At 36.3% G+C, this 23,173-nt stretch overlaps 1 protein-coding gene, 1 long non-coding RNA gene and 1 pseudogene across 6 annotated transcripts in view; all 3 read left to right on the forward strand.

Moving 5' to 3' along the window:
* LOC110268571 lies at positions 2,132-6,278 on the forward strand. 2 transcript variants are annotated; one of them, XR_002356804.1, is made up of 6 exons: positions 2,132-2,146; positions 3,231-3,522; positions 3,610-3,754; positions 3,971-4,061; positions 4,909-4,968; positions 6,189-6,278. It is a non-coding gene; the product is annotated as an uncharacterized LOC110268571 (long non-coding RNA). The 2 variants fall into 2 exon arrangements; XR_002356803.1 differs by lacking the exons at positions 4,909-4,968; positions 6,189-6,278 and having other exon boundaries at positions 3,971-4,194.
* The window catches only part of LOC107622550 (ATP-dependent Clp protease proteolytic subunit-related protein 2, chloroplastic), a 55,239-nt gene continuing 39,902 nt past the window's right edge, over positions 7,837-23,173 (forward strand). For 2 of the 4 annotated variants that reach the window (XM_021115071.1, XM_021115070.1), the window contains exons 1-2: positions 7,837-8,064; positions 8,310-8,364. The gene's annotated coding sequence lies outside the window, so the exon portion shown is untranslated. Of the gene's footprint in view, positions 8,065-8,309; positions 8,365-13,900; positions 13,904-23,173 lie in introns of all 4 variants that reach the window. The other 2 variants (XM_021115072.1, XM_021115073.1) reach the window with 2 other exon arrangements.
* LOC107620270 lies at positions 15,054-21,963 on the forward strand (annotated as a pseudogene).

A 23,173-nucleotide genomic window follows, 5' to 3' on the forward strand; every position in this document is an offset into this window, starting at 1 on the left:
TCCACCTGAGCGATAGATTTACATGTACCCTATGGCTGCGAGGTAACTATTTAGTTTGGTTTTACTATTCTTCATTTTTTGCATAACCATATTAAGACAGATTGACTGAATGGTGGTTAATCTTGCAAATGTTCACAAGTTGATCGGCATGACACAACAAAACAGGGACTAGCACGAGCAGAGGGTCCCGCGATGGTGTCGGGAGTTAGATCAATTACTCTGGGATGAGGTAAGCCATGTACCCTTTTATTTGCTTAAGTTGCATAGATTAGCCAAACTTTTATAGCAACTATCACGAACACTTCTTTCAATGCGTCCATTATAGTTTACGTGGATGCCAAACAACGATGCTGCACTGCAGGATATCTCCCCGCTATGGCTGAAGGAGGAGGCAGAGTGGTGACATGGATGTCTGTTGTCTCCTTCATTTGCCTCAATATAGTGGAATTCTACAATCCCAATCGTGTGAAGCGCCAGTTCAATGGCGAATAGCCAATGCCTAGGGACCCGATCAACGTCGACAAGTTCTTGACTACGACGGGCCACGGCGAGGATGTCTAGTGGCCTACCAAGCTTTGTGAGTGGTATGATCGTTGGACGACTCGGTTTGAGAAGGGACACCGCATATCCATTCAGCCGTGCTTCGGCCATCGGCCGACGCGGGAGTATTGGGATTGGTATAAATTGGCTTGCCATGTCAGACACTTGTTGGGGCAGGACATGCTTGATGAACCCATGTTGTTGGATTTACCGGGAGACGTGCAACCTTCTGCCAGCCAGCCGAGGGACGTCCTAGACCTTTTCCGAGACATCCTTGACCATCGTAGGCGGGCCAGGGAGGTTCGACCGGACACCAGAAGGCCCACCAGGAGAGAGAGGGGTGTTAGAGATTACAGAGGTGCTGCAGGGATAGGGTTAGGCCTTGCAGAGAGCTCTTGGATGTAGAGTCCGAGGAAGAGGCAGAGTATCACTGACAGGGGGAGCCCGATGACATCCCTGAGGATCAGGGTGACTCGCCGACTCCTCCACCCCTTCCTCCACCTCCTCGACCACATCCGCTATCCGGGTCAGGCTCAGGGGCTAGTCGGGAGGATTAGGACGTTGGCCTTCTTGGTTGGCATGACCTCGCTCCATCCAGCAGTCACCTTGAGGCATCGATGGTCGATGAGATAGACCTTGAGGCATCTCTTTTTTGGGTTTTCAGGACAACCATCAATGTCATTTTATGTTTTTGTGAAATTCCATTCTTGTAATTTTCCCATCCACAGTTAGGATTCTTTTCTTAAACATGAATCTGCTTTGGTTTTCTTGTTTTCAATTTAAGTTGAATAATCAAATTACCTTTTTTATATGTTAAATTTGAATAGGAGAAAAAAAAACCAAAATAAAGAAACAAATGTTGGTGGGTAAAGCCTAAAAGTTAAAAGTACTTAGTTATAGTAATTTGTAACACTTAAAATTAGGTTTACTTGATTGTGAAAGTAGCAATTTATGTTAGATGAATTGAAAAACAGATTTTGTTATGATGGTTGGTTAATGTGTTAGAAGCTTGACAAACATGTGGTTTTTGCCATTGTTATGTTGGAAAGTAATGATTTAGCTCATTAGAATGAGCTCTGATGGTTTCATTTTCATAAACCTACTGAATGGAATGGAATCCACAGTTGAGGGTAGTTCAATGAACTCAATTTTATTTCTTTTCTTGAGGTTTAGGTTAGTTTTCTTCACTGAATTTTGGATTTTATTGAAGTGTGATTTACCTTTCCATTGACTGTCCTTCACATTAAATTGTCAAAATTTTCATGTCACTTGAAATTTCATGTTATGTCATCTAAGATTTTTCTTAAATACTTTGTCATATATTTCTCATGTTCTAATTGAATTTTATTGCCTTTTCATTCATATCTAAGTCAGAATTCATAAGTTTTTAGTATTTTTAAAATGTGTTGTATAGTAGTTTTTTAAGTTGGTTTCTTGGACTTTAGTTGGAGGAATAGAGCATTATTAGACAAAGGATAGTGTAATTAGTTACATTCTCTATGATATTTAATGCTGTTGATTGCTTGATGGATGTTTGATTTCAGAGGCATCTAATTAAAAAGTGGTGGTACTTTTTAGTGGTATTGGCTATTGTTAAAAATCAGTAGTGAGTGAGAGGTGAAGCTTTCAGGATAAGTTTATAATATTCAATAATTGGTTTGTGTTTTTTGTATATGAGAGAGAGAGAGAGAGAGAGAGAGAGAGAGAGAGAGAGAGAGAGAATGCTGACTCAGCAACAAAGGCAGCCAAAAAGGAAAGAAAATAATCCCTTTACCTTATCATTATTCTAGAAGAAGCAATAAAAAAAAGGAGGAATAATAGGCAGGAAAAATCTGTAATCATAAGTGACAATAATTGATGATTTGATTAGTTAAATGAGAGAATCAAGGAGGCGTAATCGTAGGAGTTGAATGCTTGATTCTAGGAGATAATTATGATAATTAATTTGGTTACAGAGAGGGAAGGCAATTAAAGGAGGAGCTGATTAGATGAGAGGTAGGAAAAAGATTTGGAAAGGTCTAGGCTAGGAGAGAAGAGGACTCTCAAAGTTCTTCTGTTATCTTTTACTGTTCTATTGTATTTTTGTATTTCCCTTAAAATAAATACCAGTGTAACAGTATACTTAGGTACTTGGTTCCTTGCTTAAAATGGGTCGGTCTTAGATTGTGATTGTGTTGTTGTACTTGTTCAAATCGTTTTAGTTTGTATAAATAGGTTTCATATCAGTATTGTTGTTTTCAATCTTTCTTCTTTCTTTCTTTTTTTTAAAAGAAGTCATTTGTTGCTGATATTATTTTCTGCTTTTATATTTTTTGTTTTAATTTTATTTGTGTTAATGAAACTATATACAAATTAATGTGGTGCGATGGGGGAAGGCCCGGGGAATCTTATGAAAGCAAGTTAATTATTTATGTCTATTTTTGTACTGATCATATGTTTTTATCAAAGTATATCATCTCCGTGTTTAGTGCATCAACTTGGTCATCTACTATACTCATTTAATTGCTTTAGAGTCACATGGTAAATTTAGTAAGCTAAAGTAGTTTTCATTTGTGGAGTGTACTCTGTATTCAATTGTGTTTAACTTTTTTATTGTAGAAATTTTTTCTCTTTTGGTTTTTTATTATTTATTTATTTATTTATTCCTTTTATGATACTGGAATGGAAGTAATCATTGCATGAAGATGCAGGTTTTTCATGACACTTGAGTACAATTAGTTGTGGCAGTAAAAAGTGTTCAATGGAGTTATGGAATGTTCTGAACTTCTCCAACAACCCAAGAAGGGTAATCAATTTTTAAATAAATCAATTTGGTTTATGTTTCAGGTTTGGTGAATATGGTTTATCCAAGTGTTGTCCATTCCAGATTTGAGCATTCCCTTGGCGTGTAGTGGCTTGCTGGTTAATCCATTGAAATGCTTAAAACATTTCAAGAATCAATTTAATTTTCATTGATTTACTCTTATAAGGGAACAATAGAAAGTTTTGAGAGTATACTCAAAGATGCATATGTATTGTAATCTTTTCAGGGCTTGAAACTTGGTATTGATAGATTTGATATTCAAACAGTTAAACTAGCAGGTATGTATTATGTAGTGGTTCTTAGAACTGCTTATGATTCTTTATCTAATATTTATTTTTAAATGATCTTGTCATTTTTTTATAGGACTTCTGTTATGATGTTGGCCATGGGCTTTCAGTCACTTATTCGAAAGTGAATTTCTTCCCTAAGTTACCAATGGTTCTCACTAGAACTTTTATTTTTCTCATGTTTGTATGTTCTAAAATACAATAGACTAATTTAGAGATCTCTTTTTATGTTTTCGAAATCCTTAAAAAACTTATTTGTATTTGATCTGGTTTTCTTTATTTTATTTCACAATCATTAATTCATTGTTCACTCAATATGTTATATATTTTGTACTTCCAGGTGACAGGCACAAATGTCAGTCAATATGGTAGATTATGTCGTCAATGAACATCACATTGATGTTGATTCTGAGATGATAAAAGGAGTCCAGGTATGCCAAATGCCAATATTTATAATGACCATTTCTTGTTTTATTAAGTGTCTTTGAATTCATACTATTTTCAAAGTATCATTACCTAAATTAGTATATAAAGCTGTTTATATAAAATTTAGTGCTACTTGAAGTAGACTTGGAAGCTTTGCTTTGTACATCTTCTAGAATCAAGACATCTTTAGGTGTTTTCGACGCCATTCTCCCATGTCTACTACTCCCGTTGCTTTGTGTATATGACCATCATGTTTCTTTAGTTTCATGAAGGTTATCTTATGACAACTTTTTGAGACATACATAGTACTTTTATTATGCAGAAAAAAAAGAGGAATGATGTTGATGCTTCATTTGTCATGTAAAATGAATCTTATTTTGTTTTATTTTTTTGCTTTTACTTCTACTCTTTTTTCTCTTCATAAATACATAATAAAGTGAAATAATAGAGTTTGATGAATAAATTTTAAGAGGAAAGAAAGAAATCTTGAGCTTGAGTTACAAGAAGGAAACAACGTAGCACCTTTGAGGAGTTAGGACCTTTGAATGTTCTGCATCTTAAAGTGAAAATTTTTAGATGCTTATTTATATTAGTGAACTATTTTAGACTGAATTAGGAATTTAAGAACTTCTTCTCCCTTCCCTAGTTTCTGAAGTATTTAGCTTGTATTAAATATGCCGTAACAGCTAGGTTGAATGGTTGCAAAATTAGCTCATGCTAACCCTATTATTGTCCTATGAACAATTGTTCATTAAGTGCTAATTTAGTTGAAATTTACTGTTGAAATTTGAGCACTGCATAATATCGATGATGTACATTCTATCACATTGATTTTTCTCTGTGTGAATGTAGATTGAGGTGTACAGAGAGATGATTACTCCTGTAGTAGATCCATTTAAGTATTTGATTCAGGTCTGTACGAATTCTTTGTTTCTTTCACTTTATTCCCATTTTCATTGGATCCATCTATCAGTGACGTCGAGTGGTCTGATTAGTATCTGCTTCATTTGTTCTGATTATGATGTCAAGATGTAAAATTATTTTGTCTATTCATTTACCTTTATTCAACACCCAAAACTTTTGGGATAGATAGTTCATGATAGGCATGAGAGCCTCTTCTATGAGTAAGAGGTTTAGAATTTGATTATTGCAGTCTTTCATTCTTCTAAGTAAAAGTAAATTTTGGCACACATTGTAAATGCTTCAAACCCATATGGGGCTTTTGGTTAGTGTTTTGCGAAATTCACGTTGATAAAATAAATGAAGTTCAAAATCAAACTAAAATTGGTTACGCATCCTGTCCTAAACACCTCTGTATACGATTTACATGTAAATAGCATAAATCAAGTCAATTTGATTTGATTTATATAAAGGTGTTCAGAATAGGGCATGTAACTAATTTTGATTTAGGATATTTGCGTAATTTTAAACTCTATTTATTTTATCAATGTAAATTACCCTCATATAAAGGGATAAAATCATTTATGTGCCTCTACCCAATAAACTTGAGATAGTTCATGAAAATGTTTTCATATTTTTTCTTTATGGATGGGGTGCTTCTCCATTTTATGTTTCTTTTGTGCATTCTCTATGTCGGTGCATGTGAAGTTGTTTTCTTATTCGCAGATGGTTTTTAACTTGGAAATTCATTTACTTATTTTTTTTTCCTCTCCCTCTTTCAACAACTAGAGTATGACATTTTGGAATATGTTGTGAGTGAGCACTTGGTAGTTGGTACTTGGTAGACGTGATAAACTAAAAGATGATTGTCTAAGAATATGCAACTGAATTATCATGCTTTTAGGCTTTCTGTCAGGATGTGTCTGAATCTTGTTGGTTATGTTTCAATTTACTGATTTAAGGCATCAATTAATTTTTTTGATGAAAGATTTAGGCATTATTTATGATGACTAAGCAATAGATTGTAGGTTGTCCCCTATATATTGTTTTGTTATGATGTAGGCATAAGAAAGACAGAAGCCAGTGGCAGCCAAGAAGATTAATTAGGAATTTAATATTAGTTTGATATAGTGTTTGAGTTTTTCTTTAATTGATTATTGTGGTTAGTTTGATAAAGTGTTTGATATGTTTGCTTAGTTATTTATTGTTTATGTCGCTTTTGGTATTTTCAGGTTCAGTTGGTTTGGGGAGGATGTATGCATTGTTACTGTGCTTACTCGTTAAAGTTCTGGAACTGTCGTGAGTGTTCATAAATTATAAAAGAAAAAAAATCAAAATTTCAATCCTAAATTTGTCTCATGTATTTTTACTAGATTGCATTTTTTTACATGATTGTGGAATTTTATTTGTATTTTATTCATTAGAAAACGAAAAATTACTTGTCATTGTTGTTTATGTCATATGCTAATACTTTGACTATAGATGATATTTTGCAGAATAAATTTTGTCTGGACTTCCACTCTTTTGAAATTAAAATCCATAAAAAAAAAATTAAAGCATAGTTCCCTCATTAGTAACCTCTTTCACCAAAAAGTTTGACTAAAAAAAATATATCATTCAAATGAAATAAATTCTATCTTCATTTCTTGTACCATGTCCTGATAAGTAAAATTTGGAATCGAGATATTTTCTCTTGTTTTATTGTTGCTAAAATACATGCATATCCATATTGGCATTATTTTATAATTTATTCAACAATTTTCCATTTTTAGGAATAATTTATCTCTCACACCACTAATTCTTCTTTTCTGTTAATTTTTTTTAATATTTGTATTTTTTGAAGACCCCACTTTACTTTCTTTGCTCACTTTACACTATATTCTTTTTACTTGATGAAGAAAAGAGTGAAGACAATCAACCACTTTAGTTATTTGTACTTTGTATTTTTCAATTATGTATTCTACAAAGTTTTTCTTGTTGATTTTTTTTTAGATTTCCAACTTGGTCATAAATTTTATCACTTTTTGTATATTAAGCTTTTAACTGAAAATTCTGACTTGCATGATAGGTGGTTGATGAAATAAATTTTCCGTTGACCACAGGATTTTGATTATATACCAAAAATGTATGTAACAACAGGGTTGTGTTGCATTTCTATGGTATTTAGATTTTGATTCATAGAAGAAATATAGTTTCAATTCGATTTATATCGGCCTTCTTCATCATCTGCAAGTAGCCAGCAAGTAGGTGTCATCAAGTTCTACCTCAAAAAATCGGATTCTTTTTCACAACCAATCTCATATAAGGACTCATCTGAATGGAAAGACACTAGTGTTAAAGTTAAAGTTGACGAAGAAGGAGGAGACACTATCAATGTTGCAACCTCAGCTTCATTTTCGCTTTCGGAGCTCAATTGTGGCTCCTTGGTATCTCCATATGGTTCATATATATTGGAAGCTACGGTTCTTCTTCATAAGATCGTTGGTATTGCTTGGTGAGATTTGAATGTTACCATAAAGAACAAAAGGAAGTACTTTGATGATGTTATTAAGAGTTCAACTGGTTATGCCTTACATGCCATTACAAGTCTTAAAGCAACTTCCTTTATTGTTGTTCAATAATAAGTGTATTTGTATTCTTAAAGCTAAATTGGAAATTGTGTTCTTTACTTCGAGAAGATTGCATCCCTCAACCAGGACTTATGGTGAAGTTTTTGTGGATGGGGCAAATCACACTTTGTTTATTAGCATGCATTGTAATTTGGCTTTTTTTGTTTTTTGTGTTTGGGTTTAACTTCTACCATACCAACTAGCTACTTATTTTGTTGTGGAGGATATATGTGTTTCTGTTGTTGACTTTTTTTCAGTGGATTAATATTTTGTAGTATATAATTGAATCTCTTCACCTCGCGTCGCCAGGTCTGCTCGGAGCTGCTGTTGGGTCGCCATTTCTGTCCTCGTCGTCGTCGGCCACCCTGAACTCGTGTCTCTGTCCTAATCGTCGATCCCTCTCTGTCTCTCACGCGTCAAGCCTCTGTCTTCGATCCCTCTGTGTCCGAGCTCACTTTCCTTCCTCCTTCGCGGTCACTTCTCTTCCTCCCTCGCCACCGTAAGCAAAGCTGCTTCAAATCTTCAATGTATGTTTTCTTATTTTGTTATTTTACTGATTTTGAGTTGCTGAAATCTGATTTTGAGTTGCTGATTTTTCTGAGTTGGTAAGCCTCCATCCCTACACTGCTTCAGTTTCATTTTTGGGAGTTAACTACTGTTTTTCTGGACTTAAGTATGTTGTTTTTCTGGGGTAATTGTTGTTTTCTGAGTTAATTTTCTTTCGTTGTTCATTGTTGTTAACAGGGCTGGACTGTTGTTATCTTGTTCTGACTTCTGGGTTTATTATTGTTGACTATTGGTGATGTTCTGAGTTATTTTTGTGCATTTTATTCTATTTGAGTTAATTTGTCAGTTGTTGGCTTGTCGCTGAGTAAAATTAGTTAAACTTAAAAACTTGTGCTCTTCAATTGGATCCGGCTCTGATTGATGCTGGAAGAAGGGTTTTCAGTTGAAATCCCAGATGAATAAGCTTGTTTGCTGCGCCACTATTGCTAAATAATAGCCTCAGCTAAAGCTCATCAGAAAATTGTTGAAAAGCTCTGAAATTTCACTCTGTTATTCTCTTGGAGTTAGGGATGTGGCATTCTAAGTTATATGAATCTGTGTTAAGTTTCATATATGACTTAATGTTAGTTTCTTTAATAGTGTGCCTTATATGGGAATGTTTTAATTGGTTTGAAGAATACCAAATAATTGATTTTAACTAATATTGAATACTTGTGTTAGTTTACTTATGCGTATTTTGATTTTATTTTTAGTTATAAATTTTGATGTTTGAAGTTATTTGGAACTTTTAATGGTAAATTATAGATAATTTATTATGTGAAATTGTAAAATTTTGAATTTTATTAGCTTACAATTCATTGAATTTAAATATTCAAATTATGTATTAAATTTTTAATAATTTTATTTTATATTTAATTAAATCGGTTGATGTAAACCCCGCTAAAATCGGTATATAATTAGTCAATAAATCGAATTTTCAATAGAAAAATTAAATATACAAAACTAATATCAAAATAGGATAGAGCTCGGCAAAACAAGAATTTTGATATCACTTTCGAAAAATTTGGCCCAAAATTGAGCCGAATGGGCCGAGCCGGTTGAACCGTATTAATGGTGTGCTCTTATATTTATTTATGATGGATTAGAATTGGTGTTTGTTAATAAGGATGTAGAGTTGTGTTGTGGTGGTATTGTATATGCTGTAAATAATTATGTAATGATCGGAATTGTATGAGACCAAGTTTGAGCTTAACTTGGGAATATAAGGAACTAAACTGGAAAATTTGGGACCCTTTTGTTAAATATACAATTTATGGCAAATTTTTAAAGTTAGGTTGTTAAATCTGTCCAGCAGCAGAAAAGATCAAACAGGGCAGCAACTTGTTTGTCTTGCTGCGACTTCTACGAGTTGAGTTTTGGAGCGAAACCAATTTTGTTATAAAATTTGATTAACTTGATTTATTTCTCTAAAATTTCAGAATTTTAAGAGTTGAGGATTGGGAGCTGTGAATTTTTGAATATTGGTGGTCAAAACTGAAAAGAAACAGATTTCAGCAAGCTATGCATCAACTTCCAATGCTTGTAACTCTTAGAATTAAATAGAAATTGGGTTGCAACCAAGACACACTTGTTTCTGGATGAGCTAGGGTTTCTCAAATCAAAATTTAGCTTAATTAGAGTTTTGTAATAAAAGTTATTCCAATTGAAAGGTACTAAGCTTGTTGGTTTTTAAAACAGATTTTGTCTCATTTTTACTTAACTTCCAGGTAATGTAACTTTTTCATTAAAAATGGTATTGACTCAGAACCAATTGAGAAAGAAACCTGGATGAGTAAAGTTTAACTACATTAATTTTCAAAGTCATTGGATTTAACTTGGATTTTATATTGAATTTTGAATATCACATGCTGCTGCTATTTTTCTGGTTTTATGCACTGCAGAGCAGTCACGGTTTTTCCTTTATTCCTGAGGCTAAAAAAATCAGAAAATTATGATATTTAGTTTGTTAGAAAGCTTATTTCAATATGAACGCCTGGACATAAAGTTTGTGCAATTCTGAGTTCATTTGCTATATTAGAAACAGAAAAGAAAATAGAGTGTCGAGGATGTCTTAGTGATAGTCATGAGTTCGAGAAGTTAAAGTTCAATCCTCGTGTGATGTGATTGATTGAATGTTAGAGTTGGGTTGATTTTAAGAGTATTCGATATTAAAAAGGATGAAAAGAGTTTGATAAAAAGTTTGGTCAGGACCCGGAAAGGGTAATCAAGATGAATTATAAGGGAATGACGATGAAAAATATGAAAGGGAGGTTGTTAATAAAAGGAGTTAATATGCCATGGCTTGATGAATGATTAAATAATGATTATGACTATGAAATGACTTATGAATAATGCTATCTGAGATACGAGTTTCCTGGGTAAGAGCCGTGGCTCGCCATCACGTGTTCCAGGTTGAATCTCGATACTCTGTTGACCCTACGTCGTAAGGGTGACCGGGCACGTATAAATTCCCGGGTATGGATAGCCCCCATTGAGTGATTTTATGAAATATGAATGTGAACTCTATGCATAGACTCTTGGGGATGCGTGACGGGAGACAGTCTAAGGTTTTCAGACTTGTCGGGTTGGCTGGATAACCGACAGATGGGCCCCATCAGCCATAGGACAGGCATGCATCATATGCATTTGTTTGTATTGATTGCTATGCATTTTCTGGGTATGCCTAATTGATATATATTACCCGCTATTTGTTATACTTGCTAATTGTACTATTTGATCATTACTTGTGCGTGAACTTGTTTGGTTGCTTGTTTCTGTTGCATTCTGAATGATGAAAGGATGGAGGAAACGGAGGAAATGGTTTGGTGTTAGGTTAAGCTTGAACTTGAGTAAGTTAGGCAGATTTAGAATACCTACCCCTGTTTATGGTTTCTGTTTAGTACTTAAGTTGGATAATTGAATAACGGAGTTCTAGGATTGCCTATGGCATTCTCAGGACCGTATTTCTTATGCGCGTGGCACTTTTACCATGCTGAGAACCTCCGGTTCTCATTCCATATTATATTGTTGTTTTTCAGATGCAGGTCGAGAGGCTCCTCGCTAGACGTCTGAATCTTGGGAAGCGAAGTAGTCCTTGGGTGTATTTTGGTTTTTTGTTTGTATATATGTATATATTTGTTTAGCTTACTCTCCAAGTAACTTGTGTATGCTGCTCTAGGGTATCTAACTGATATATGAGGCATGAATGTTCATGAGCATGCATTTGGGACTTTGAAATGCTAAACTAGAGATATTGAGACTGATCACCTTGATATCACTTGTTTGGTGTGAACAGGAACCAAATGGCATCTCGTGGACGCAGTCGTGAGCATAATCGGGATCAAGGACGGAGAGCTAATGAGGTAACCATACCAATAGATAGTTTGACCGATATCATGACCGCAATGACGAGTGTTGCTGCTGCCATTGGTACTGTTGCGGCCGCGACCATCCGAGTAATGGGTGGAATGGAACCACAAGCTGGAACTGGCAACAATGATGATAATGAATATGAAGGTGGACATAATGCTCCGAATACAGGGGTACCACTTAGTTATCTGGAGCAGGTTAATGTGGGTCAGACAATGGGAGAAAGCTCAAGGAGGGCTGAGGTAGCAAGAAGTAATCACCGAGAATCCTTCACAAAGAAAAAGGGAAAGATTACACCGAGGAGCTAAACTTTCAAAAAGAATCGCTTTGTCGCTTTACATTCTCAGCACTGGAGCAATGACCGAAGGAACGATAACCGTTCGGATCCGAATGCTAAAGGGAAAACTAGTACTCAACTGGATGATTTAAGGTGCCCAAGGTGCAAGAAGTACCATCCAAACAGACCGTGCATGGCCGGATTAGGCATATGTTACAAGTACGAGAAGTCGGGGCATATAGCTCGAGACTGTCCACACAAGAAACGCCAGGATGCAGTCGAATCCGACCCGAGGTAATCATAAGTTAGCAGTTGAGTTTTTAACTACCTTGCGTATCATTAATATATGTATGATCCATTTGTGAAGCACGACAAGTTTTGATGATCGTGGAGTCCGAACCGATGGTTAGTCGAAGACTACTAGTTGTTAAGATAGAGCGATACTTAACTAACTTAGATGAGTGACTAGGTTCTTAAAGGATGAGAGTCAGAATGACGCAGTGGAATCAGGGTGGTTAGACTTTTGAAGGTTAAGGATTAAGTGACGTAGTGGAAGCAGGTTGGACCATATCTAAAGAATCAAGAGTGTTGAGGTTATGCGGAGTTATTGTTTGGAATTTAGTGACGGTGAAACTTTGAGGAAGAGGAGTAGAGCGAACACAACCTTTAGATGTTAATTGTTCAGAGGTAAGTGGAAATGAAACCAAATCTCTATACGAGAGAGTTTCTAAGACAATTCTTGAAGGTGTGTCAAAACTTCCATTCCAGAGAGAAACGAGTTTGCGATAGGCTTAGTACCGGAAATCGGATTAACTTCAATCGCACCACAAGTGAAGACATCATTATAACCGGTAGAATTTAGGATTGAGTGGAAGGGAGTACTAGAAGAGGGAATCACCTAACCAACTATTTCTTTGTGGGAAGCATCGGTTATGCTGGAGAAGAAGGAAGAGAACGGTAGGAAACCTTATGCAGAGAGAGTGTGCTAACGAACCTTCGCAACTCGATCTAATCCTTCTTTTGAAACCTACATTGACATTCGATCCGGAGCTCTTCCTAAATAGCTTGACTACCTTTCTAACTTTACTCCTTGTGCACATGAATATTATTTCTTCCAGGATGAGTCTGAGCTTGTCTTGGTATAAGTGCGTAATCCTTGAATCTTGTGTGCTCGCTATGACTAGAGTTGCCCCTATTCGCAAACCATGTTCTTCAGAATCAGCTGAGACTTCTTTGACTCTGTACGCTCTGTTCTTCCTACCAAAGATCTCTAATTTGAACTCTTTTCTTGAGATGCACCTAGGTTCCTCTCCTTGTGTATTCCATCATTTCGGTATAATCCTGAACAACCGTGTACAAAATTTCCTTTTTGAGTCATTACGAACACCGTTTGTATTGCTCATTCATTTTTCGAGCTTAATGTCCTTTTGAAAATCAACTCGAGCCTATATTAGTATCACGTATAAAATATAGTTGTGACTGTGGAGATGTTGATTCCTTAAGAGCATGACTTTTGGATACGGAAGATGAAGCAGGTAAGCGTGCACCGTCAAAAAGAGTTTTGGAGTTTTAAATTCTTGTCGACCACAAAGCCTATGATTAGTTTAATGCGCTAGAAATACACTGGTTACATAGATACCCGAATATGAAGAGAGCTTTCAAACTCCAAGAGAAGGATTAACACCAAATCCAGTAATTAGAATACCCGAACTTATTTAACAACTCGGAATTAGTGCGATCCATTACTAGAGGGGTTTAGGATACGTGTAAATACAACATCGTGAAGTGGTAACAGATGCCCTGAGTAAGAAATTTTTGGGGAAATGCTTGGATATAAATTTCGGAGAATGAAAGGCTAGATAAGTTGGAACTTTAAATTGGATATTAAGGGTATAGATAAAGGAGTCAAACTAAATCTATTGCGGTTTTAAAATATAGCAAAGACGAAATGCAGGAAGCGTAAGGGGACGATAAAGACCTACCGAGGATGTCGAAGTCTGGCAAACGAAAGGGAACTAAGGAAAGATTTATATGTTTAATGTCGAAATAGAGATTGTAAAGTCAAAGACTTAAGGAGTGCAATAACGATGATAAGGGGCTACTAAGAGTACTGAAACCGGTTGAATCCAGAAGACACCAAGAGAGGGTTATGTGTTGAGGTCGGAAGTTGAAATAAGAAACTGTTGTTCGAAGCTTACAGGAGAAAATTTTTGAAGTTACCTTGAGATTTCTAAAACCTACCACAAATCAAAGAAGATATTTTGAGCAGACAGAAATGAAGAACGAGGTGGAAATCTATGTGATTACAAGTTTGACGTATGAGAAAGAAATGAAAGACCACTAGAAACTGTTCGAAATGCCACAACCGTCGAAGGTTCTACATTAAAGATAAAAGGGAATAGCCATTGATTTCATAATAGGTTACCGAAGACTAGGACAAAAGGTGATACTGTTAGGGAACTGTGGATCAAGCGACCAGGCCCGTTTTGCCCATCGGAGTAAACCACTTATTGGGGATATCAAAGAGACTATACATCAGGGAGAAGGTGAGACTTCACAGTATGCTAAACACCTTTGAATTAACCGAAAACTGGAATGTCAAACGTCTTAGTTCCTGAATTTGACAGCCGAAACAACAGAGGAAGAGTTACGCAAATCTAAGTTAGAATTCTCACTATGAAAGCCGACAAAAGAGTTAGGTGGATCTAAGAAGAAAACTTCTTAAGTTGGAAGAAAGGGGATACCTATTTCTGAAGATCACTTCAATGAACTAGAATCGGATGATCAATCAAAAAAAAAAAACTAAAAAGCTAAATCCCTATCACATCGGACCAGTGGCGTATAGGATCGCTTTACTACCACATTGTTCGAACCTGCATGACGTGTTTCATGTATCGCAGCTTCGTAAATACAATTTTGATCCTAGTCATGTCCTAAAGCCGGAATTAATTCAAGTGAGAGAAGATCTGGCGTTTCCAATAACTCTCGTTAGAATTGATGATACCAGCATTAAGCGTTTACACGGGAAAGAGACTTTCTTAGTGAAAGTAGCTTGGTGTTGGGCTAGTATTGAAGAATATACCTAGGAGCTTGAGATAGAGATGCGGAAGGACTACCCACACCTCTATTCAGGTAACGCACTCTGAATTTTGAGGACAAATTTCCTAATTAGGTGGGTAGGATGTAAACCCCACTAAAATCGGTATATAATTAGTCAATAAATCGAATTTTCAATAGGAAAATTAAATATGCAAAACTAATATCAAAATAGGATAGAGCTCGGCAAAACGAGAATTTTGATATCACTTTCGAAAAATTTGGCCCAAAATTGAGCCGAATGGGCCGAGCCGGTTGAACCGGGCCTAAACCAGGCCCGCGGGCCCAACCAGCCCAGTATATAAATGAGCTAAAGCTCATTTTCTGCCTTAGAACACAACAGAAGCAGCGTAAATGCATGGAGAAGAAGAGAATGAATTCCAAAACCTAGCTTGATCTTCTTTCTTTGATAACTTTTGATCCGGAGCTTCGATTGACGAGCCGTTTGTGGCCACGCGTCGGGCTCGTTGAGTTCTTCAATTCTATTTAAATAAAACAGTAAGTGAATCGCTTTTTCCTAGCTCCATTTCTGCTGGTATATGAATTTCGGGTTTAAGGTTTGAGAAACTCAATTCCTTGATGATTTTCATGTTTTAGGGGTCCACTAGACTTGATTTCTTGTGGGTATTGCCCAAGGATCAGTGGGTAAAGGTAAGAGATCTTAAACCCTAATGAAATTTCTGAATTTAGGAATTTGGGTATTGAGTTGTTATGTTTGGATGTGTTAATTGTGGTTTAGGTAGTGTGTATGTGAATGTTGATGCTTGTTGGAGGCTTGTTAGTGATCAAGCTTGGTTTGGGGCTGTTTGATTGAGCTTGGAGGGGCTGTAATTTTGAGTTGTGAGGCTGCCTTGGGTGAATTAAGTGATCGGCCAAGGTATGGTTTAAGTTTCGCATGTTTAATATTTACGGTGTTGTGAAAACTTAGGTTAGAGGAACCATAGAATAAGTTAGATTGTTTGTTGTATTTAATGATTAGCCTTGTAATGTTGTTAGAATAGATTTGTTAGTGAATTTATATATTAGAATTATGAGGTGTGAAAGTTATTAATGGTGTGCTCTTATATTTATTTATGATGGATTAGAATTGGTGTTTGTTAATAAGGATGTAGAGTTGTGTTGTGGTGGTATTGTATATGCTGTAACTAATTATGTAATGATCGGAATTGCATGAGACTAAGTTTGGGCTAAACTTGGGAATATAAGGAACTAAACTGGAAAATTTGGGACCTTTTTGTTAAATATACAATTTATGGCAAATTTTTAAAGTTATGTTGTTAAATCTGTCCAGCAGCAGAAAAGATCAACAGGGCAGCAACTTGTTTGTCTTGCTGCGACTTCTACGAGTTGAGTTTTTGAGAAAAACCAATTTTGTTATAAAATTTGATTAACTTGCTTTATTTATCTAAAATTTCAGAATTTTAAGAGTTGAGGATTGGGAGCTGTGAATTTTTGAATATTGGTGGTCAAAACTGAAAAGAAACAGATTTCAGCAAGCTATGCATCAACTTCCAATGCTTGTAACTCTTAGAATTAAATAGAAATTGGGTTGCAACCAAGACACACTTGGTTTTGGATGAGCTAGGGGTTCTCAAATCAAAATTTAGCTTATTTGGAGTTTTGTAATAAAAGTTATTCCAATTGAAAGGTACTAAGCTTGTTGGTTTTTAAAATAGATTTTGTCTCATTTTTACTTAACTTCCAGGTAATGTAACTTTTTCATTAAAAATGGTATTGACTCAGAACCAATTGAGAAAGAAACCTGGATGAGTAAAGTTTAACTACATTAATTTTCAAAGTCATTGGATTTAACTTGGATTTTATATTGAATTTTGAATATCACATGCTGCTGCTGTTTTTCTGGTTTTATGCACTGCATAGCAGTCACGGTTTTTCCTTTATTCCTGAGGCTAAAAAAATCAGAAAATTATGATATTTATTTTTTTAGAAAGTTTATTTCAATATGAATGCCTGGACATAAAGTTTGTGCAATTCCGAGTTCATTTGCTATATTAGAAACAGAAAAGAAAATAGAGTGTCGAGGATGTCTTAGTGATAGTCATGAGTTCGAGAAGTTAAAGTTCAATCCTCGTGTGATGTGATTGATTGAATGTTAGAGTTGGGTTGATTTTAAGATTATTCAATATTAAGAAGGATGAGAAGAGTTTGATAAAAAAATTGAGAAAGAAACCTGGATGAGTAAAGTTTAACTACATTAATTTTCAAAGTCATTGGATTTAACTTGGATTTTATATTAAATTTTGAATATCACATGCTGCTGCTGTTTTTCTGGTTTTATGCACTGCAGAGCAGTCACGGTTTTTCCTTTATTCCTGAGACTAGAGAAATTAGAAAACTATGATCTTTAGTTTTTTTTAGAAATATTATTTCAATATGAACGCCTGGACATAAAGTTTATGCAATTCCGATTTCATTTGCTATATTAGAAATAGAAAAGAAAATAGAGTGTTGAGAATGTCTTAGTGATAGTCATGGGTCCGAGAAGTCAAAGATTAATCTTCGTGTTACGTGAATGATTTAATGTTAGATTTGGGTTGATTTTAAGATTAATCGATATTAAAAAGGTTGAGAAGAGGATGGTAAATGGTTTGGTCAGGACCCGGAAAGGGTAAACGTAATGAATTATAAGGGAATGATGATGAAAAATGTGAAAGGGAAGTTGTTGATAAAAGAAGTTAACCTACCATGGCTTGAGGAATGATTAAATAATGATTATGATTATGAAATGGCTTATGAATGATGATATCTGAGATACGAGTTTCCCTGGGTAAAAACCGTGGCTCGCCACCACGTGTTCCAGGTTGATTCTCGATACTCTGTTAACCCTACGTCGTAAGGGTGACCGGGCACGTATAAATTCCCGGTATGGATAGTCCCATTGAGTGATTATATGATGATTGAATGTGAACTCTATGCATAGACTCTTGGGGATGCGCGACGGGGGACAGTCTAGGGTTTTCGGACTTGTCGGGTTGGCTGGATAACCGACAGATGGGCCCCATCAGCCATAGGACAGGCATGCATCATATGCATTTGTTTGTATTGATTGCTATGCATTTTTTGGGTATGCTTAATTGATATATATTACCCGCTATTTGTTATACTTGCTATTTGTACTATTTGATCATTACTTGTGCGTGAACTTGTTTGGTTGCTTGTTTCTGTTGCATTCTGAATGATGAAAGGATGGAGGAAACGGAGGAAATGGTTTGGTGTTAGGTTAAGCTTGAACTTGAGTAAGTTAGGCAGATTTAGAATACCTACCCCTGTTTATGGTTTCTGTTTACTACTTAAGTTGGATAATTGAATAACGGAGTTCTAGGATTGCCTATGGCATTCTCAGGACCGTATTTCTTATGCGCGTGGCACTTTTACCATGCTAAGAACCTCCGGTTCTCATTCCATATTATATTGTTGTTTTTCAGATGCAGGTCGAGAGGCTCCTCGCTAGACGTCTGGATCTTGGGAAGCGAAGTAGTCCTTGGGTGTATTTTGGTTTTTTGGTTGTATATATGTATATATTTGTTTAGCTTACTCTCCAAGTAACTTGTGTATGCTGCTCTTCTTAGAGGTTGAGGGAGAGATAGGAGTTTATTTTGGTATATTTTGGGGATACCTATGTATGTTCATATGTATATATATATATATCCTCTGGCCAGCCTTAGCTTCGCAGGCTAAGTCAGGGGCTAGTTATGCTGTTTCCTTGGCTTTCCTTTATTCTTTTGCTTAACTTTATCATGTTCCTATTAGGTTTCTTAGCACGTAAGTAATCCTTTCCTGAGCGTTGCGCTTTTTGTTTTGCGATTTTTGTTTTACCCATTTTTCAAGGCTCCTAGTTAAGTATCTTTTCTCTATTATTATATATATATTACTATTCTTAGAGGTCGTAATACCCTACTATCTCAGTCTTATGACTTAAGCATAAGATTAAGTATAGTAGGGTGTTACAGTTGAACTCCGGTTGAACCCCGATTGAACTATTAAATCATTGAACCAATTACTCTACCGGTTTATTGACCAGTTCAGTTCTCGCAACCTTGGGTAACATTGCTAATAAATAATTAAAAGAAGGAGGTTATGATTCCAGGGAGGATCAAAAGGGCGTTGTCGTTGAAGTTCATCTTTAGAGCTGAGCGAGTGTTGTATCTGGTTGAAGTTTTCTTCAAGCTCAAATAGTGCGTTCCCCCCTCTCCTATCTCTTCGTTACCTCAAAAAGCTAACATGGCGGTTGCACCCTATATCACCGCTGCTGCATTTCCTAGGTTTGCTTCTCCTTCCCATTGTGCGTTTCCCACAATTTCTCTAAATTACTAACTGACTCTGTATTTTCTTTTTTTGATGTGGCAGTTGCGCCACAAAACTCTACTCAGGGTTGAAACTTCAATCTCCAAGTATCCCTAATTCCCTTGCGTGTAAACCTAATGTCTCCGCTAAGTTCTACGGAAAAGTTCACAAGAGTCTGCATTGCGGGTAACTGTCTGACCACATTTGTGATTTTTCCCCTTTTTTCTGTTTTTGTTATGGAGAAAGTTTTGTTCTTTAGCTTCTGCAGTTTGCCTGATTTTGAATTGGTGCCATTTTTTGGTATGTGCTTAACTTTGCAAAAATAAGCTTTGGCATGGATGGTGATAGTTTTATATTTGAATTGCTTTTCTTATACCTGTATTCATATGTGCAATTAACATATACTTGGTTATATGCCTAGAATTGTGCACTTTCAGCTGATACATTCCATGAAGGAACAGTCTTTTTGCAAAATTTGAAGATTGAACGCAATAGTGAATTGTCTCTTTATGCTTAAATTTTGTGGTTGGTCTATTATGTTATGTTGCTACTGTATGCTTTGTAGGTACATCCCTTTTATTGCCAAATTTTCCAGCATAATGTGTTCAGTCCACTCTAATGCAAATTTTCTTGTTGCAGAAAGCTATGCTGTATCATATCTTTGATATTGTTGTTTGGATTAGCGAGTAAATTTTAACTTCAATTGAGTTTGTCATGATTACTGTTATATATTATAACAAGGATTATTCTTTTTGTAAGTTCTAACAAATTTGAATTATGAAGAATCTTCTTTAGTCTTTACGGCTTTACACAATAGTGGATAATCTTTGACATAGTGATAGTGAAGTTAACAAATAAAGCATAGTTTATGTCAGATAAAAATGATATACTTAGAAGAGTTTTCACTAATGTCAAACACGTCTTTTAATTAAGAGACTGATACAAGGTGTATAAATCTTGCATATTTTCAGGTATGCTAATCACAAACCAGCAAGGGCACAAATTCAAATGATGCCCATAGGGACCCCTATAGTCCCCTATAGGACACCTGGTGAAGGAACTTGGCAATGGGTTGATTTGTGGAATGCTCTTGTAAGTCAATAATACATCTTAATATATATCATTAATATTATGTTTTTCTGCATCTAAAAGATGCTGGTTAACATTGCGTCACATACTCACATAGAAATAGATCGTTACACATGAACCTCTAGTTTTCTTATGATTTCCATCACTCTTTAAAACATTTCTAAAAGTAAAGGGTTATTGGATGCAGTATCGAGAGCGTGTTCTCTTCATTGGATAAAACATAGATGAAGAATTTAGTAACCAAGTATTGGCAACCATGCTGTATCTTGACAGTATAGATAACGCCAAGAGGATGTATATGTACATCAATGGTCCTGGTGGAGATGTAAGTTTTCTTCTAGTGTTAGATGTTTAGTCAATTAAATATTTCTCTTGTGCCCACCTTTGTGTTGCTTAGTCATGTTTTTATTTGTGCAGCTTACACCAATTAAGCTTGGCTATCTATGACACTATGCAGAGCTTGCAAAGTCCTGTAACCACCCATTGTGTTGGCTATGCCTATAATCTTGCAGCATTTCTTCTTGCAGCCGGAGAAAAGGTATCGACTTATATTACTATCTGTTAATACAAACTGTGAAAGTTCCCTATTTGATTCAGAGGTTATAGTGATTTCCAACATCATGTAATCATGCATGACATTGTATGACTGGCAAGATTTATTGTTGCACCTTACAGTTGTTTCTTCACAATTAATATGAATAAAAATTATGCCTGAGATAAGGGGACGTTTGAAATAATTGGAGCATTAATAAATCACTCAGTAGTCGATTTAACAAGAAAAAAAAAGGAAGAAATATTTTCTTATGCTGCTTATGTGCTGCCTAGTGCATTCTTGATAGGACGTGTCAATTTGTTATTAGTAACGTCAATTGTGTTACATTTGTTATAAGGTAACAGATGGAAAGTTTTGTAGTTTGAATCTAAATAGGGGGGCAGTCTACTATATACAGACTTGGGATCACATTGAAAGGCCCGATCTCCCTCCTTCCAGCTCTTTATAAAAATTCAGTAAAAAAGAAAAGAATGGTAATTGATAGGGAGTGGATATTATCACTCCAATATCTACTCTCTAATTGATAATGTCAATCCTCTACGAATATTATTCCCAAATTACCCTCACAATGAAAAATTTCTCTCATCACCATGGAAAATTAAATAGCGAGGATGGAACATAATTTTGAAAAATCACACAAAAAGGGAGTGGCAGTATCTCTCTCCAAAGTCTCCTAATTTATACTGTGAAGTCCATCCTTATTTGCATCTTAAGCTTCCACTTTCTGTTCCATTCCATTGTGTTGTCACATTCATGTTGTATTGTTTACTTGTCTGCAATTTGTTATGATGTGCTTGTATTTGTGTTTGTTGATGTCTAATGGGTTATGAAAATAGTTTCCGACATCTATTAACTTTGTGATGATGGTCTGCTGTATTGTTAAGGGCAACCGCTTTGCAATGCCTCTTTCCAGAGTTGCTCTGCAATCTCCAGCGGGAGCTACTCGAGGTCAGGTATGTAGATATCTCTTCTGAGATTAAGGTTATTATCACTCCTCAGATGTGTGAATATGATTGCTTTTACTCTTTATGCTAACGCCTTGAAAATTTTGAAAGGCTGATGACATCCGCAATGAAGCAAATGAGCTTTTAAGAATCAGAGATTACCTCTTTAACCCTTATCTTCACCACTACACCACCTCCTTCACTCAAACCCCTTTCTAACCCTAACCTTCTTCACCCAGCCACCACCCTTCTTTCCCTTTCTAATACACTCTCACCATGACTTCCCACTCAGTCCCCACCGCTGCTCCAATGGCTCCTTGCCACACCCTCCTTTCTTTCATCCTCACAGTCACAGCAACACTTGCTGCCGCTTCCCCGGAAAAGAAGAGCACCTTCATGGTGCAAGTACACCATAAAGCCAACACCTCCATCTTCCCAACCCACAAGCACTGGTACGCTCCCCACTAACCACTCCACAATCCTCATCTACTCATCACCTTACCACCACCACCACCACCACTAACCCCAAATTGCCTCTGTTTCTGTTCTTGCAACCTTCAGTGTCAGTGTCAGTGACCACCCATCCTTCTCTCCTTCCCTGTCTCGCTCTTGTCGAACAGAGGACCTTCGCACCCACCCCGCCCCTGCTTCGCTGCCGCTAGCAACCCTAGAGCCGCAGTGCCCTTTCTCCTCTTTTCACCGCCGACCACCTTCACCTACCGGGGCTACCTTCTCCTCATCACCGAACCAGTGCCCCAGACCGGCCACCGCGCCAGCTGCCACCACCGTGGTCCCCTTTGCGAACCAAATTCGCGGTGAGCTCTCTCTCTCTCTCTTTCTCTCTCTCTCTCTCTCTCTCTCTCTCTCTCTCTCTATCTCTCTCTCTTTCTGTCTCTTTCACCATTTTTCTTTTCTCCCAGAAAAAGTAAATCCAAATACATGAGGCTTCTGTGTTTGATTGTTCAGATTTGATCCTTTCTCCTCACTTTCTTCTCACCTTGGATCTGTGTTCTTTTTCGCCCTATTTCTATTAGCTTTCTCCATGACACCCTTTTCAATGTTTTGTTCCCTCAAACAGCTTCAGATTCAGTTGAAACCAAGATCCAATTTTGACTCTCACCCATCGTCATCCATTTCAAATTCCTCTCTAGGGTGATTTTGATTCCTCCAAAGGTGAAGGTTATGGTGATGAAGGAGTGGCAATGAGGTGGTTTGTGGCAGAGAAATGGAGGTTAGATCGGAGAGTGTTCATGTGATGCAAAGAGAGAGATGGGGAATGATGGTAGCAGTGGTAATGATAAGGGTATTTTGGAGTTTTTAGATAATTTTTTAGGGTTTGGATAATTTTGCTTGTAAAAATCATTTTTCATGGGTACAAATGGTAATTTCCTTTTTCTATGGGTATATATGTCAGCGTTTTCAACTTTCG

The sequence above is a fragment of the Arachis ipaensis genome, chromosome B10, assembly GCF_000816755.2.
Source record: "Arachis ipaensis cultivar K30076 chromosome B10, Araip1.1, whole genome shotgun sequence".
Taxonomy (NCBI): domain Eukaryota; kingdom Viridiplantae; phylum Streptophyta; class Magnoliopsida; order Fabales; family Fabaceae; genus Arachis; species Arachis ipaensis.